Source organism: Anomaloglossus baeobatrachus, chromosome 1, assembly GCF_048569485.1.
Source record: "Anomaloglossus baeobatrachus isolate aAnoBae1 chromosome 1, aAnoBae1.hap1, whole genome shotgun sequence".
NCBI classification, from domain to species: Eukaryota; Metazoa; Chordata; class Amphibia; order Anura; family Aromobatidae; genus Anomaloglossus; species Anomaloglossus baeobatrachus.
In genome coordinates, this window is record NC_134353.1 from 677,750,445 (window position 1) to 677,767,674 (window position 17,230).

Here is a 17,230-nt window from a genome sequence, read left to right on the forward strand (position 1 = left end):
GGCAAAGCGCACGGAAGAAGTGACATGTCACTTCTTAGAACGCGCGCTTCGGGCAGCAGCCGAGGCGCTGCGCTCTAAGACGCCACGTGCGCACGGCTACAAAGCGCAGCGTAACTGCATGTAATTAGGCAAAGTGCGCACATAGCCTAACACTGACCGTACTTCTTCTTATATCATACACAAAGCGTCTCTCTGCTGCCACCTGCTGTTCAGACATAATATACGAAGAATAGAGAACACACGGGGTGCACAATTACAGGGTGAGCAGGCTATGTTCACATGTCCTGTATGGTAATCATTTCTGTTTTTGCATCCTTTAAAAAATGCAAAAATGGATCCACTAACAAATCCATTTGACTATAACGGTGACGGATCGGTTAATGGATCAGTCAAAGCTTGTCATCCGTCAGGTGCAATCCATCAGCCATCCATTGTTTTGGACGGACAAAACGTTCTGTGTGCAGACGTTTTCTTGTGCAGATCCAAATACGGATCGCTAATGGATCCGTTAAAGCATAATGGCACTCAAAGGGGAACGGATCCGTTAGTAAAGCATCCATTCACCTACCAATTAAATGGATCCATAGACTCCCATTATGCTTTAGCAGTTCAGCTGCCCATAAATAGTAGTTAGATTAGAATAGGACAGGATAACATAAGATAGGTAGATAACTCAATAGATGTGCAACAGATATATAATGTTGCATATTGTAAGCTTGCACCCTTTAGTGCTTTTTTTTTTTAATGTAGAAAAAAATGATGTGGGGTCCACCTTATTTTTTGGTAGCCAGCTAAGGTACAGCAGACACCTGAAGCCTGCAGCTCGCAGCTGGCAACTGGCAGCTGGCAGCTTTACCTTTACTGATAATCCAAATCAAAGGCCACCCCACACTGTTTATATAATTATAAATAAATAATTACAAAAAACATTTTTTTTTAAATTTGGATCACCAGCCAAGGTAAAGCGGAAAGCTGGAGTCTGATATTTTCAGGCTGGGGAGGTCCATGGTAATTGGGCCCTCCCTAGCCTAAAAATCGGTGGCTGCAGCCGCTCCAGAAATGGTGCATATTTTAGATGTGCCAATCCTGGGGCTTTGCCTTGGCTCATCCAGTTGCACTGGTTAAGTGGCAAATGGGATAATATATGGGATTGATGCCACCTGTTAATTGCAGCTGGCATCAAGCCCTGGTATTAGTAATGAGTGGGCGTCTATCAGACACCCCCATTATTAATCCAGTGTTTGAAAATTGAAAAAAAAACCCACCAATAATATTTTATTTATAATAAAACCCCGCCACCACAAGTTCTCATTCACCAATTTATTAGAAAAAAAAGTCCTTTGAGGCCCACTGTATCGATAGCTAGGTCCCATGTTGTTCCTCCAAAGTATATCTAAAAGACATAGAAAGAGAGAAATATTAAAGAAGCAAGACAATAAGCACTCTCAGTCACCAATTTAATACCCTTCTAAGCCCTAATACAGGTCTGTCGTAATACATTAAAAGGGGGTCCCACGACATACTCAATCAATAGAATGTTCCATATAGCCTGGAACAGCAGCCAATGACAACTCTCACGCACTTGTTGGACCCGAGGAAGCGTATTCATATGCGAAGCGGTTGTCATCTGTGAGGGGGCCTGCTGACAGTTCTACTCCTGCCGCTTTTACTGCACCTTTTCTAATAATCTACTGGATTTTGGTGAGTACCGTCTTCTTTCTGACATGGACTCAACTCTCACACGCTACTGTGAGAACCACAGCTGTGAACTGTGATAACCTCATGAGGTCACCCCAGGTCCAGCAGCGGGTCACACAGTAGCGAAAAAAAGCCACGAGCATTGATCTGCAGTGACGTCATGAGTTCACCTCAGGTCAGTGCCCAAGGCGGACCTGAAAGGATTTTTTTTTCTTTTAATAAATTGGTGAATGAGATAACAAATCCGTTATCGGTTATCGTTAACCATTCCAGGTTGCTGTCAGTTTGGGTCATTAGGGCAGCACTTACAATACTAAAATGGTTGCAGAAATGTATAGCTAGTTTATAGCCCTAGGCCTCAGTTCGACTAGCATATGGTATCTGATGCAAAAGTATCAGATGCGATATGCCAATCAAACTCAGCTTAGGCTCTGCTGCGAGTGTGATCTGAGTGTCAAGCGATTGTGATCAGACTTTGCGATCGGATCACAGGTGTGAAGGAGAGGGAGGGAGTACTTCCTCCATATTCTCCACTGGTTGTCTCTGCATATATTGGACTGTACTCTGATCACATCCGAGTGCAGTGCAATATTGCATACGCACTCATAGACTTGTATGAGTGTGTGTGATGTGAGACTCATTGCCAAATGCAGCTTGCTGCGATTCTTTCTCATGCTGCTCTGGCATTAAAAAAAAATAGCAGATGGCCACTGTCCCATTGTTTAATACTGGTAAGAGAGCAAAACAATGTTTTATCGGATTGCACTTGCCTGTGTTAATCACACCTGGAACCGAGGCCTTAGAACTAGAGTTGGAGCAAATTGATTTGCAAAACCCAGTCCAACAGCGAGGCCAGTAACCAAGACTCCTGAGAAACATCTTCCACCTGCTGGCATTTGTGACTCCTCTTTTGAGAAACTACCTGGCGTGAGGTTACAGGTGTGCCACTCCACAATGATGATGTAACGCCAGGCCCGCTAATAAAATGGAGAGACTTGGATGCTGGCAGGCAGGAGTTGGATCACAGGTTACTGTCCAACAGATTTCGTACTGTACCTGACTGGTGGACTGGGCCCTGTATATCAATTCTCACCAACCCTCCTAAGGACATTACCCCTGCACAAATGTCAACTTGTGGGATGTCCATTAGTCCAGTTATTCACTAGTTTGTAAGTATTAGTGAATTAGTGGGAGATACTAAAATAATGAATAACAGCGGAATGTATGAAGGGTAACTGGACAAGCAGAGTTAGTAGTGCTTTTCATAAGTCTGTCTCATTTTGTGTGGATCTATGATGTAACATGAATCTAAAAATTATATATACAGATGCTGCCATGCGTTCTATGGTTAAGCTTTATAAGATTCTCAGTTTTGTTCATATTTGTTCATCCCTCCAAGGCCTCAACCCCACACCCTCACCCTCAAATTAAGGAGGCAAAAGTCTATATTCTTCCACACAGTCAAAATTGACCAAGTCCACCATGTTTCTAGAGGTATCCAAAACCGGTGGGGGAGGGTGATATTTCAATATCTCATGCACATGCGCTGTACATCTAGATCATCATCAGATGTTAGGAAAAGCATCAATTTTCCCTATAATTTCAGATAAACATCTTCTACTATTGCAATGTGCTGAAGTTATTTTATGTCTATCCATTTGTTGAGTTTGCTTCTTTAAGGGAATATATGGTTACATCATTTTTCCCACTGTCTTGCATTTCTCTCAGCTAATGTAACTAGGAGCACTAAGAAGTCTTCATGGTTGACTGTACAACAAGGAATATCAAGGGTGACGCTGACATCAAATAACTTCTCGGTGGCTTCTTTACAGCTTCTTCTTGCCAGATGCTCCTAGAGGTCTCCATAAATTCATATAACAAACATCATGTTTATGCCCCTGTACTAAAACTTCTTTTGATCACAAAATAATCTATTTGACAAGCGCATGGAGTTTGGGATAATAGGTTTATCTTCAAAGAGTTTTATTATATTCAGTATGATTAGACAGGAATGTCACGGCAAGGTCTTCAGCTCATTTCTATTCCAAGTTACCTGCCCTTTGCAAAACCACTAAAATTAAAAACAAGGCCTATGGATCGTTGAGACAAAGTTCAATACGTCCCTTCTTGAAGTGGCAGCTGGCCCAATTGACTTTGAGATGCCCTTTTAGCAGTTCTTAACCTGTAATTCTCAGCCTTCCGTTGATTGATGCTCCACTGCTCCTGGCTCTGTAAACCACTTTGAGAAACGAGTGGAAAGGGTAGGAGGAAAGATTATTGTGCAATAAATAACACCGAGGAGGCAGGCAGGAATGAGCGCTATCTACCATTCACGAAACATACTGTTCTCCTGGACGACAAACACAGCTTTTTCATTAGGTTGCCAAACATAAACTACTAAGATGTCAAACAACACATAACGTGAATGATTATGTATAAAGCATTTTACAACCATTCTCTCTCGGAATGGATGTTCTGTATCCGGTCATACAGAAGAGTCACATCTATTGTTAAATTCTTCAGCTTAAACATTACGAAGGAGATGGTGGAATACTTATACAATGGAAATACGCTTAATCAGAACTGTTTCTAAATAATTTTATTGTTATATCTTAACCAGAGCAGCAGAGTATCTAGAGGGGCAGATGGGGCATTTACCTCTGGTGCAGCCAGCAGAAGGGCGCCGTAGGGCTACCTGATGCGGAGGTTCAAGGTGTCTTCCTGGGGCTGTGTTTTGCCGCCACCCCCCCCCCCCCCTGTAGTGGTAGTCGGCCTTTCTCTGAGCTGGCTGTCAAAGCTGAAGGTGCTCCCAGTCATCAATTGTACTATATCTTTCAGGCACGAGTACAATTGAAGCTCTGACTCCCGGCACATCCGGGTCAGGGCAACATCAGCAGCATAATCAGGTCAGCTGATCACACTGCTGACATCACTCCTTGGTGCTGCACAGAAGGCAGAAATTTGGTGTGATAAGTGCTCTGGTGGAAGAGTTATTGTAATTAGGGGAAGCGAGGAAGAAATTTAAGTGCACAGCATGAAGAGAGGAGGTGAGGGGAATGCATGCGGACACAGTATGGGAAGCAAACGAGGGGATAAATTTGAGGACAGTATGGGGAGCAAGGGGAGGGGGAATTTGAGGACACAGTATGGAAACTGAGGGACGGGAACTTGAGGACAGTATGGGAAGCAAGTAGGTACAGTATATTTGAGGACACAATATGGGGAGCTAAGGGGATGAGTGTGGAGGTGGTGAGGAGACAGTATGGGATGAGAAAAATGTGAGGTGGCACAGAATAAAAATTGGTTAGTGTTGGAAGAAGTATACAGAGAGGGCAGTATGGGGGAACAGTGGGGATCACGTGAAGAGTGGGCCCAGTATCTAAAGGAGAGGTCATCGTGGAGGGTATGTGAAGTGGGAAGCCCTTCCTCGGCTGAGGGTTACTGACTCTCCTGCTACTGCAATTGTGTGTGTCCGTGTTGTGCACCCGATGGAATGTGCAACACTTACAACAATATCCACTATCCACGGTGATCTTCATCTCGGATTCCGATCCTCGCCGCCGACGTGGAGGGTGATACAATTACACACTAGTCCGTTTTATGAACAACTCAGGAACCAACTTTATTGTGGTACACCAGGTCCTTCTTACTTTGGACAGACAATCCTCGTGCTGCGCCTCTCTCTCGGGGTAGCTGATGTTCCACCCTTGCTCTGAGTTTCTGGCTTCTGGTGCTTGTTTCTAATACTGGTTTCCTCTACATATTCTTTCCTGGTGGCTACCATGCCTAAAGCGGACCCTCGGATGAAGTACTAGCCCCTCGCTGGTTCAAGGTACCGTTGGGAGTCTCCATACCCTGACGTCCCACCAGCCTCCGGAGATCCTCTAGACGCCTGCAGGGAGAGGTCTTAGCACTAGGGAGGGTACCTCCCGTCCTCTTAGTAGGACATCTGCAGCTTCACTGACTAACTTCTCCCGGTCTCCTCTTGCTAAACTCCTTGCTCCACCCACCTTAGCTCCGTCTCCCTGGCAACCACTGAACTGTCTGCACCTGTCCTACACTAATCTAAGCAACTTGCTAACCACTCCTATCATCCACCTCCTGCTCTGCTTGTTTCCCAACTTCCAGCTTAACCCTACTTGCTATCTCTAACCCTATATCTGTAACACTCCTGACCCTGTACTCTGCCTCCTGAATACCACAGCACGAAGGGCCAGTACTCCACATTACACATTGTTTGCATTATAATATACACATAACTTACATACATACACATGGGGAATACACCTATATATTGGAGGTGTCTGTTCTCTGTAACAATACCCTGTAATAAGACTATAAATACACAGACACTAGAGGGCGCTGGCTGACAAGCCCATCCAGCTCTGTTACATCACTGGCACAGCAATGTACTTACCCAACAATTTACATTCAATATATTACTCTGTACACTTCTATGGGAGTTGCTCTTCTCCATAGTAGTGGATGTGGCGCTGCCGCCTCCTAAATATGTACCATAAGATGGATATTATTGGTTCAAAATTTTGTGCAGGGAACACAGTGAGGAGCAATTCAGGCGCACAGCATAGGGCAGATATTTTTTATTCAGGAGCATTTAGATAAACTGAAACAATACAAAATAGTCAAAAAATGTTGTATAGTTATCTATAGTATTGCAACTCGTTTGCTGGTTGAGGTAGTCTCAGAAAGCCTTTTTGTTTAAATCTCAAGTTGGTTTATTCACTCCTCATAAACAGCTCCAGAGTAGAGATGAGCGAACCGGTCCCGGTTCAGCTCGAGGCCGGTTCGCCGAACGGAGGTCCCGTTCGAGTTCGGCTCGTCGAACGTTCGACGAACCGAACTCGAACTGCATAGGAAACAATGGCAGGCAATCACAAACGCAGAAAAACACCTAGAAAACACCCTCAAAGGTGTCCAAAAGGTGACAAACAACTCACAACACAACACAAACACATGGGAAAGTGACAAGGACATATACTCATGCGAAAACAAAACAGCTGGACAAGGAAAAAGAGGAGGACACACAGATATATGAGTATATGCAAGGAAACATCGATTCCATTATTGTGCAACTTGAGCCCTGCTCATTTTAGGCTTCCAATCTGGATAAATTGCCTGAGCTCGCCACGTACGCCTTGGGGATCTTGTCGTGTCCTGCAGCCAGCGTTCTCTCGGAACCTGTCTTCAGTGCTTCTGGGGGTCTGCTGGCAGATAAGCACACGTGTCTGTCCACTGACAATGTTAACATGGCTCTCAGAGGACTTTTCTTCCCCTGGGTCAGCCAGGGGACGGGAAAGGCACACGTATTTTTGAGAGTGCTTCATGCAAAGCATCTTTTTCTTTTTCAAAAGGGGGCTCAACCGATGCCAGTCAAGTGGGGTGTGTGTGGCCCAATTAGTGGCAATGAGGGAGACTGTGGTTGGAGTCCCCTCGCTGTGTTTCCGAAAAGAACCAAGATGAACAAGTCATGGCTCTCAGAGGACTTTTCTTCCCCTGGGTCAGCCAGGGGACGGGAAAGGCACACGTATTTTTGAGAGTGCTTCATGCAAAGCATCTTTTTCTTTTTCAAAAGGGGGCTCAACCGATGCCAGTCAAGTGGGGTGTGTGTGGCCCAATTAGTGGCAATGAGGGAGACTGTGGTTGGAGTCCCCTCGCTGTGTTTCCGAAAAGAACCAAGATGAACAAGTCATGGCTCTCAGAGGACGTTTCTTCCCCTGGGTCAGCCAGGGGACGGGAAAGGCACGCGTATTTTTGAGAGTGCTTCATGCAAAGCATCTTTTTCATTTTGAAAAGGGGCATCAACTGATGTCAGTCAAGTGGGGTGTGTGTGGCCCAATTAGTGGCAACGAGGGAGACTGTGGTTGGAGTCCCCTCGCTGTGTTTCTAAAAGAACCAAAATGAACAAATCATGGCTCTCCGAGGACTTTTCTTCCCCTGGGTCAGCCAGGGGACGGGAAAGGCACGCGTATTTTTGAGAGTGCTTCATGCAAAGCATCTTTTTCTTTTTCAAAAGGGGGCTCAACCGATGCCAGTCAAGTGGGGTGTGTGTGGCCCAGTTAGTGGAAACGAGGGAGACTGTGGTTGGAGTCCCCTCGCTGTGTCTCTAAAAGAACCAAGATGAACAAATCATGGCTCTCAGAGGACTTTTCTTCCCCTGGGTCAGCCAGGGGACGGGAAAGGCACGCGTATTTTTGAGAGTGCTTCATGCAAAGCATCTTTTTCTTTTTCAAAAGGGGGCTCAACCGATGCCAGTCAAGTGGGGTGTGTGTGGCCCAATTAGTGGCAACGAGGGAGACTGTGGTTGGAGTCCCCTCGCTGTGTCTCTAAAAGAACCAAGATGAACAAGTCATGGCTCTCAGAGGACTTTTCTTCCCCTGGGTCAGCCAGGGGACGGGAAAGGCACGCGTATTTTTGAGAGTGCTTCATGCAAAGCATCTTTTTCTTTTTCAAAAGGGGGCTCAACCGATGCCAGTCAAGTGGGGTGTGTGTGGCCCAGTTAGTGGAAACGAGGGAGACTGTGGTTGGAGTCCCCTCGCTGTGTCTCTAAAAGAACCAAGATGAACAAGTCATGGCTCTCAGAGGACTTTTCTTCCCCTGGGTCAGCCAGGGGACGGGAAAGGCACGCGTATTTTTGAGAGTGCTTCATGCAAAGCATCTTTTTCTTTTTCAAAAGGGGGTTCAACCGATGCCAGTCAAGTGGGGTGTGTGTGGCCCAGTTAGTGGAAACGAGGGAGACTGTGGTTGGAGTCCCCTCGCTGTGTCTCTAAAAGAACCAAGATGAACAAGTCATGGCTCTCCGAGGACTTTTCTTCCCCTGGGTCAGCCAGGGGACGGGAAAGGCACGCGTATTTTTGAGAGTGCTTCATGCAAAGCATCTTTTTCTTTTTCAAAAGGGGGCTCAACCGATGCCAGTCAAGTGGGGTGTGTGTGGCCCAGTTAGTGGAAACGAGGGAGACTGTGGTTGGAGTCCCCTCGCTGTGTCTCTAAAAGAACCAAGATGAACAAGTCATGGCTCTCCGAGGACTTTTCTTCCCCTGGGTCAGCCAGGGGACGGGAAAGGCACGCGTATTTTTGAGAGTGCTTCATGCAAAGCATCTTTTTCTTTTTCAAAAGGGGGTTCAACCGATGCCAGTCAAGTGGGGTGTGTGTGGCCCAGTTAGTGGAAACGAGGGAGACTGTGGTTGGAGTCCCCTCGCTGTGTCTCTAAAAGAACCAAGATGAACAAGTCATGGCTCTCAGAGGACTTTTCTTCCCCTGGGTCAGCCAGGGGACGGGAAAGGCACGCGTATTTTTGAGAGTGCTTCATGCAAAGCATCTTTTTCTTTTTCAAAAGGGGGCTCAACCGATGCCAGTCAAGTGGGGTGTGTGTGGCCCAGTTAGTGGAAACGAGGGAGACTGTGGTTGGAGTCCCCTCGCTGTGTTTTACATGCTTTTAGAAGGGCATGACATGGCTTGGAGGTTGACTTTCATCATCTGCAAACTGTTGGCTACCAAAATGCTGCCTTTACAACAACTGTGGTTATAGACAATGAGGAACATACTGATGAAGATGAGACGCAGATACCCGATTGGGATGACAACTTAAATATTCGGTCAGGGCAAGAAGAGGCTCGGTCTGAGGGGGAGGGGAGTGCAAACACAACAATTGATGATGAAGTTCTAGATCCCACCTACTGTCAACCCACAGTCAGACACTCGAGGAGGTCAACAGAGGCGGTGGAGGAGGATGCAACCGACGTCGAAGTAACCTTGCGCCTTCCTGGACACAGTCGGAGCACTGGTAGCACGTCTACAACTGCATCCTCAGCCACCACTCTGCCTCTGAGCATTATTCGGGGTGGATCAACAGGTCGCATGGCCTCTAAGCCTTGCCTAGCCTGGTCCTTTTTTGACATAAAAAAAGATCGCCCAAATTATGTGATCTGTAACATTTGGCATGGTTATCTTAGTAGAGGTCAAAACCTCAGCAGTTTGACAACTTCTTCCATGAATCGTTACATGAATAAATATCATATGGCCTGGTGGGAAGCTCACCGTGCTGCAATGCGGCCTAGCGGAGCCAACCATCCACCGCCTGCCCCTTCCAGTGCATCCGCGCGCTCGTCATCTTCTAGGACTGTGGGGACAGCTGTCACACCTGTTTTTCCACCCACAACTTCCACCACTGTAACCGCAACAGGCAGTTTGCTTGGTAGGTCGTCAGTTGGTTTGGAAGGGGAAACAAGTGATTGTGTACAGCTCTCTCAAACATCGATAGCACCAACGTTGGATGAAGGCAACATCATGTCTCCGCCTGCACTTTCCTCACAAACCTGCATTTTTCCAGGGACACCCTACTCAACACCGTCTACACACAGCAGCCAGATCTCTGTCCCTCAGATGTGGTCAAATAAAAGGCCACTTCCTGCGACCCATGACAAAGCTAAGAGGTTGACTCTATCCCTCTGTAAGCTGTTGGCTACCGAAATGCTGCCTTTCCGCCTAGTGGACACACAGGATTTTAGAGACCTTATGTCTGTCGCTGTGCCCCAGTACCAGATGCCTAGTCGCCACTACTTCTCTAAGAAAGGTGTGCCCGCGCTACACCAGCATGTCACACACAACATCACCGCTTCCTTGAGAAACTCTGTGTGTGAACGGGTGCATTTCACCACCGATACTTGGACCAGTAAGCATGGACAGGGACGTTACATGTCGCTGACTGGCCACTGGGTAACTACGGTGATAGATGGTGAAGGGTCTGCTGCACAAGTCTTGCCGTCCCCACGACTTGTGTGTCAATCCTCTGTCTGTCCAAGTTCCGCCACTGCTTCTGCATCCTCCACCTCATCTGGGTCCTCCACCTCCGCCCCAAGCCTGCCTGGTCAGGCCACCAGCGTTCTCACTGCGCAGAAGGAATCACGCACCCCTCATTACTATGCTGGCAGCAGAGCGCAACGGCATCAGGCGGTCTTTAGCTTGACATGTCTTGGGAATAAGAGTCACACAGCTGAGGAGTTGTGGTCAGCTCTGCGGTCCGAGTTTAATAAATGGTTGTCTCCACTCAACCTGCAGCCTGGTAAGGCCGCGTGCGACAATGCTGCAAACCTGGGTGCGGCCCTTCGCCTGGGCAAGCTGGCACACGTGCCTTGTATGGCTCACGTGTTTAACCTTGTTGTCCAGCAATTTTAACCCACTATCACGGCCTAGATGGGCTTCTGCACAGGGCATGGTCACTCTCTGCTCACTTCTGCCGTTTAAACGCCGCAGCTGACTTGACTTGCATTGCTCCAGAAGTCTTTCAGCCTGCCGGTTCATCACCTGAAATGCGATGTATCGACACGCTGGAATTCGACTCTCCACATGATACAGAGACAGCACCACCGAGCCCTGGTGCATTACGTCATGACGTATAGCCTAGGCCAATGAGATGCAGAGGTGGGGCAGATTACACTGCTAGAGTGGTCTCAGATCAAGGACCTATGCACCCTTCTGCACAGTTTCGACATGGCGACGAATATGTTTAGCGCTGACAATGCCATTATCAGCATGACGATTCCAGTCATTTACATGCTGGAGCACACGCTAAACACTATTCGGAGTCAGGGGGTGGGACAACAGGAAGGGGAGGAACTACAGGAGGATTCATATGCGCAAGACACAACAACATCACCAAGGTCCAGACGTTCATCATCACCAAGGCGCCAGGCATGGGACCATGGGGGACAGGGATCAACAAGGGCGCATGGTAGCAGGCGAGATGTTGAGGAAGGTGCAGGAGGACATGAAGATATGGAGGACGAACTGTCCATGGACATGGAAGACTCAGCAGATGAGGGGGACCTTGGTCAAATTTCAGTTGAAAGAGGTTGGGGGGAGATGTCAGAGGAAGAAAGAACGGTTAGCACCTCTATGCCACAAACACAGCGTGGACTTGGTCCGCATGGCTGCGCAAGACACATGAGTGCCTTCTTGTTGCACTACCTCCAACATGACCCTCGTATTGTCAAAATTAGAAGTGATGATGACTACTGGCTTGCCACACTATTAGATCCCCGGTACAAGTCCAAATTTTGTGACATAATTCCAGCCATAGAAAGGGACGCACTTATGCAGGAGTATCAGCAGAAGCTGTTACTCGATCTTAGATCCGCTTTTCCACCAAACAACCGTGCAGGTGCAGGGAGTGAATCTCCCAGTTGTAACTAGACAAACATGGGACGGTCTCGTCATCTTCAACAGTCTACACGTACCAGTAGGACCGTATCTGGTGCTGGTAACAGCAATTTAATGGAATCTTTTCATAATTTTTTTAGACCCTCCTTTGCAAGGCCACCAGAGACAACAAGTCTGACACATAGTCAACGGCTGGAGAGGATGATACAGGAGTATCTACAAATGAACATCGATGCCATGACTTTGCAAATAGAGCCTTGCTCATTTTGGGCTTCAAATCTAGAAAAATGGCCAGAGCTATCCAGTTACGCCTTGGAGATTTTGGCGTGTCCAGCTGCCAGCGTTGTCTCTGAACGTGTCTTCAGTGCTACTGGGTGTGTGCTGACAGATAAGCGCACGCGTCTGTCCAGTGACAATGTGGACAGACTGACGTTCATCAAAATTAACAAGTCATGGATCCAGAAGGAATTTACAACCCCTGTGTCATCCTGGGGAGAGTAAATGCTTGTGGATTTGGAATGTGCTTGATGCAAATCTAGCTGTGAAGTGTCCAACTATGGCACAAGTGCTGCCACTGAATGGGTGGGTGTGTGTGGGGCACAATTTTTGGAAAAAAGGGAGGCTCCGCTTGGAGTAACCCTTGCTTACATTGTTTTTAAAAGGAGCCAAGATGAACAAGTCATGGTTCAGCAAAGACTTTATCTACCTACCCCGGTGTCATGCTGGGGACGGTTAATTATGGCGTATTTTTGAATGTGCTTGATGCAAATCAAAACATCCTGTTTGCAACTAGGGCACAAGTGCTGCCACTGATGGGGTGTCTGTGTGCCCAATTTTTGGAAAAAAGGTAGACTCCGCTTGGAGTAACCCTTGCTTGCTGTGTTTTTTAAAAATGATACAAGATGAACAGATCTGAAGGCAAGATGAAGGCAACATCATGTCTCCGCCTGCACTTTCCTCACAAACCTGCATTTTTCCAGGGACACCCTACTCAACACCGTCTACAGACAGCAGCCAGATCTCTGTCCCTCAGATGTGGTCAAATAAAAGGCCACTTCCTGCGACCCATGACAAAGCTAAGTGGTTGACTCTATCCCTCTGTAAGCTGTTGGCTACCGAAATGCTGCCTTTACGCCTAGTGGACACACAGGATTTTACAGACCTTATGTCTGTCGCTGTGCCCCAGTACCAGATGCCCAATCACCACTGCTTCTTCAAGAAAAGCATGCCCGCGCTACACCAGCATGTCGCACACAACATCACCACTTCCTTGAGAAAATCTGTGTGCGACAGGGTGCATTTCAACACAGATACTTGGACCAGTAAGCATAGACAGGGTCATTACATGTCACTGACTGGGCACTGGCAAACTATGGTGAGAGATGGAGAAGGGTCTGCTGTACAAGTCTTGCCGTCCCCACGAGTTGTTTCAATCCTTCTTCTGTATGTAGAAGTTAATACACTGCTTCTGCCTCTTCAACCTCGTGTGGGTCCTCCACCTTGGCGCAAACCCTGTGTGGTCAGGCCACCCTTCCTTGCAACTGCGCACAAGGACTACCACACACCTCCTTACTATGCTGGCAGCAGAGCTCAATGCCATCAGGCGGTCAAAGTTTTACTTTGAAATGTATGGGAAATGTGAGTCACACCGCTATTCCAGAGAATAGTAGTCAGGCAGGGTCAAAACATTAATTGAGGAACAGGAACAGAATGGGACGGCCAGGACTTAATCAGAAAACAAGCAGAGGTGAAATGCGGATCGGCCAACAAGGTACATAAACAGCAAGCAGGAAAAGTAGTCAGGTAACAAGCACACAAAATCATAAAACTGAACTGGGGGTAAAATTAACCAGAGGTTCATAGCTATGTCTGGCAGTGGTCTGCAGACAGGATGGGCATAAAAAAGGGTGTGGTGTCTTCCCATTGGTTGTAGCTGAATGATGGTATTTCATCTGTGAGATACCCAACAGCTACATTCAGCCAGAGATTCTGCATCTGTCAAGGTAATGCAGCCCAGTGGGTGAGCATAACCTGCGTCCACCTGCGCCGCTGGCATCGACTACTCTCCCATCATCAGCACTATTCATGAAAGGAACACGTTGTCACCTGGCGACCGGAGTACAAATTGACGGAGCGGACTCCGTTGGTGACTTAACAGCCGTGTGCGGCAATGATGCAAACCTGGCTGCGGGCCATCCTCAGGGCAATGTGACACACGTGCCTTGTATGGCTCACGTGTTGAACCGAATTCTCCAGCAATTTTTAAAACACCATCACGGCCTACATGGCCTTGTGCAGCGGGCAGGCTCGCTGTGTGCTCACTTCCATCGTGCGCACACAGCAGCTCAACAACTTTCATCACTCCGGAAGTCTTAGGGTCTGGCAGTTAAACGCCGGAAATGCGATGTTCCGACACGCAGGAATTGGAATCTGCACATGTTGCAGCGTGTGTGGCAGCACCGCAGAGCCCTGCTGAAATACGGTATGACATATATCCTGGGATAACTTGATCAAGAGGTGGTGCAGATCACGCTGCTGGAGTGGTGTCAGATCAAGGACCTATGCACCCTGCTACACAGTTGACAAATGTCGACGAAGATGTTTAGCACTGGCAATGTCATTCTCAGCGTGACAATTCTGGTCATCTACATGATGGAGCACACTGTAATTATTATTCGGAGTCAGGTGTTGGGACAAGAGGAAGGGGAGGAAGTACAGGAGGAGTCATATGCGGAAAGGATAACAAGATCTACGAGGTCCAGATGGTCAGCGGCACCTATGCGGCAGTCATGGTGAGGGAGAGGGATTAACAAGGGCGCATAGTATCAGCAAAAAGTTTTGATGAAAGTGCAGGAGCCCATGAAGAAATGGAGGACGAACTGGCGATGGGCATGGAAGACTCAGCAGATGAGTGAGAGCTTGCTCACATTTCGGTTGTGCGAGGTTGTGGGGAGAGGGCAGAGGAAGGATGCACGATTCTCACCTCTCTGCCACCAACACACCAAGGACTTGGTCCTCCTGGATGCACAAGACACATGAGCGCCTTCTTGCTGCACTACCTACATGACCCTCGGATTGTATGAATTTGAACTAATCCTGAATACTGGGTTGCCACACTGTTAGATCCCCGGTACAAGACAAAATTTGGCGAACTAATTCCTGCCATAGAAATGGACGCACGTATACAGGAGTATCTGCAGAATGTGGTACGCAATCTTAGATCTACTTTTCCACTAAACACCAGTGCTGCACAGAGTGAATCTCAACGCTTTGTCATGGATAGGAGGAAATGGTCTTTTACTTGTCCACATCGGAGGGACCGAGGGATGGCTGCTGTGCTGAGATGGCGTTGAGTACGGTGTCCCTGCACAGTTGCACTTTTGGTCATATCCCAAAATGAGTTGAAAAAGGACAGATGCTGTTGGAAAGGGGAACAGGTGTGTTGGAAAGGGGAAAAAAGTTTTGGTCCGTGGATTTGGTGGTTAAGCAACTGTAACATTTGCTGAAGAAACACCATCTGTTACAGTGGGACTGGCAGATTTGGATAAAGTGTTATATAATCTGTGACCGCTATATAACGAAAATTAATAAGAAAAGAAAGAGAAAGGTATATATCCCCATCAGCAGTCAGTGTCCACCGTGCTCCCAGTTGGAAAAGGAGAGGTTGGCAACTGGAAGGTTTGGTGGAGGATACAGAGCTGTGTGGCTATGAAACTAATAGTAGCCTGAACCGAGTTAGACGCCATTCGGATCTGGAGACTGGGAGCCCTGTTAGCGTCACAGGGTCCACATGCCCACCCAGCCCAGGAACTCCCTGTTAACAACACAGGGACCATTGAGTACGCTGACCGTGTGCGTAGGGGCACACCTGTGGACAGCAGGCGCATCAGCAGCAGCAGGCATGTTAATGCCACTGGGCTGCACAAGCAGGACTGGTAGGACAGGAGCTGGTCTTAACCGTTCTGCGTTACCAACTGTGGTGGTGGCCTGCATCGACACCCTATCCCTGCCTACCTCTGGCCTAAAGCCGCAATGGGTTCAACACATGGAGGTGTGCTCTTTCGGAGCATAATAGAAGACTGCGCACCTCCTTGTTGGCTCCAGCCCCTTTTATAACCTGGGTCCGCCCCAAACCAGGGTGAACCACAATGCACCTCCTGGAGACAAAAGTAGAGTGACACGTCATGAGTGGCATAACTAGCGTCCTATTTGGAAACGCAACTTCAATGATGACCTCATGGCTGCCATGACCCAAACACCTCACCAGTCATCGTCTGACCATCAATAATGCGGTGACAAGTCATAGGTGTGGGCCTCTGCAAGCCATTTGGGAGGACACCTGATGCCCTGTGGTCTATATGGGACCCCCACATCAGGGCCAGGGCCAAAGAGTTCATTACCGGACCTAGTCTCTGATGCAGGAAGTGCCTGAGCATGCTCAGTAGCATGAAATACAGTCTCTGAAAAAAGACTATCAGCTTTAGCATGGTGTCTGGGCACAAAACAGGACTTAGACCCGGCACGGAATGCAAGCACCTGTGCAAAGAGGCTTTTCACACTTAGTTTGGGAGCATGCGCTGTATCCCGAAAAGAAGACTTAGCGTCAGGAATAACACAGTCAGGCTGAGCATACTCACTACGCGAAACACTGTAATTATGCTGCAGCTGGGGTACATCGGCACACGCATGCGCACTAGCTGCCTCTCCACACTTACACGTGGAGGGGAAATTGCTCTTGGAGATGCTGTCTATGAACAGAAGGAAAAGCTAAAGGAAGCCTGACTTTCTATCCCTCCGAATTATGAAATGCAGCAATGAATTCCATGAGTTTGCTATAACATTAGCGTAGCAAAATGTGCATGAGGGTGTCATGTAGAGGTGCTAGAAATAGCTTGTCACCAGTGGGGCACTAATGGAATACAACAGCCAGTTCTATGATGCCACTAAATGGCAGTATTTTGTGCTATCATTATAGCTTATTAAAAACAGAGCAGGAGGTTGTCATGCAGAGGTGCTGCACATAGATTTGCAGTAGTGTGAATAGACAAAAGTACAATAGCCACGTTTAGGATGCCACTAGGTACACTGAGTGTTTGCTAGTAAAATGGCTTAGTTTAAAAAAGTTGGAGTGTGCAATGCAGGCAGACGTGCTCTGCAAATGTCTTTGCACTAGTGGGACTATAGCAAAGTCCCATAGCCACGTTTAGGATGCCACTAGGTACACTGAGTGTTTGCTAGTATAATGGCTGAGTTTAAAAAAGTTTGAGTGTGCAATGCAGGCAGACGTGCTGCAAATATCGTTACAATAGTGTGAATAGACAAAAGTACAATAGCCACGTTTAGGATGCCACTAGGT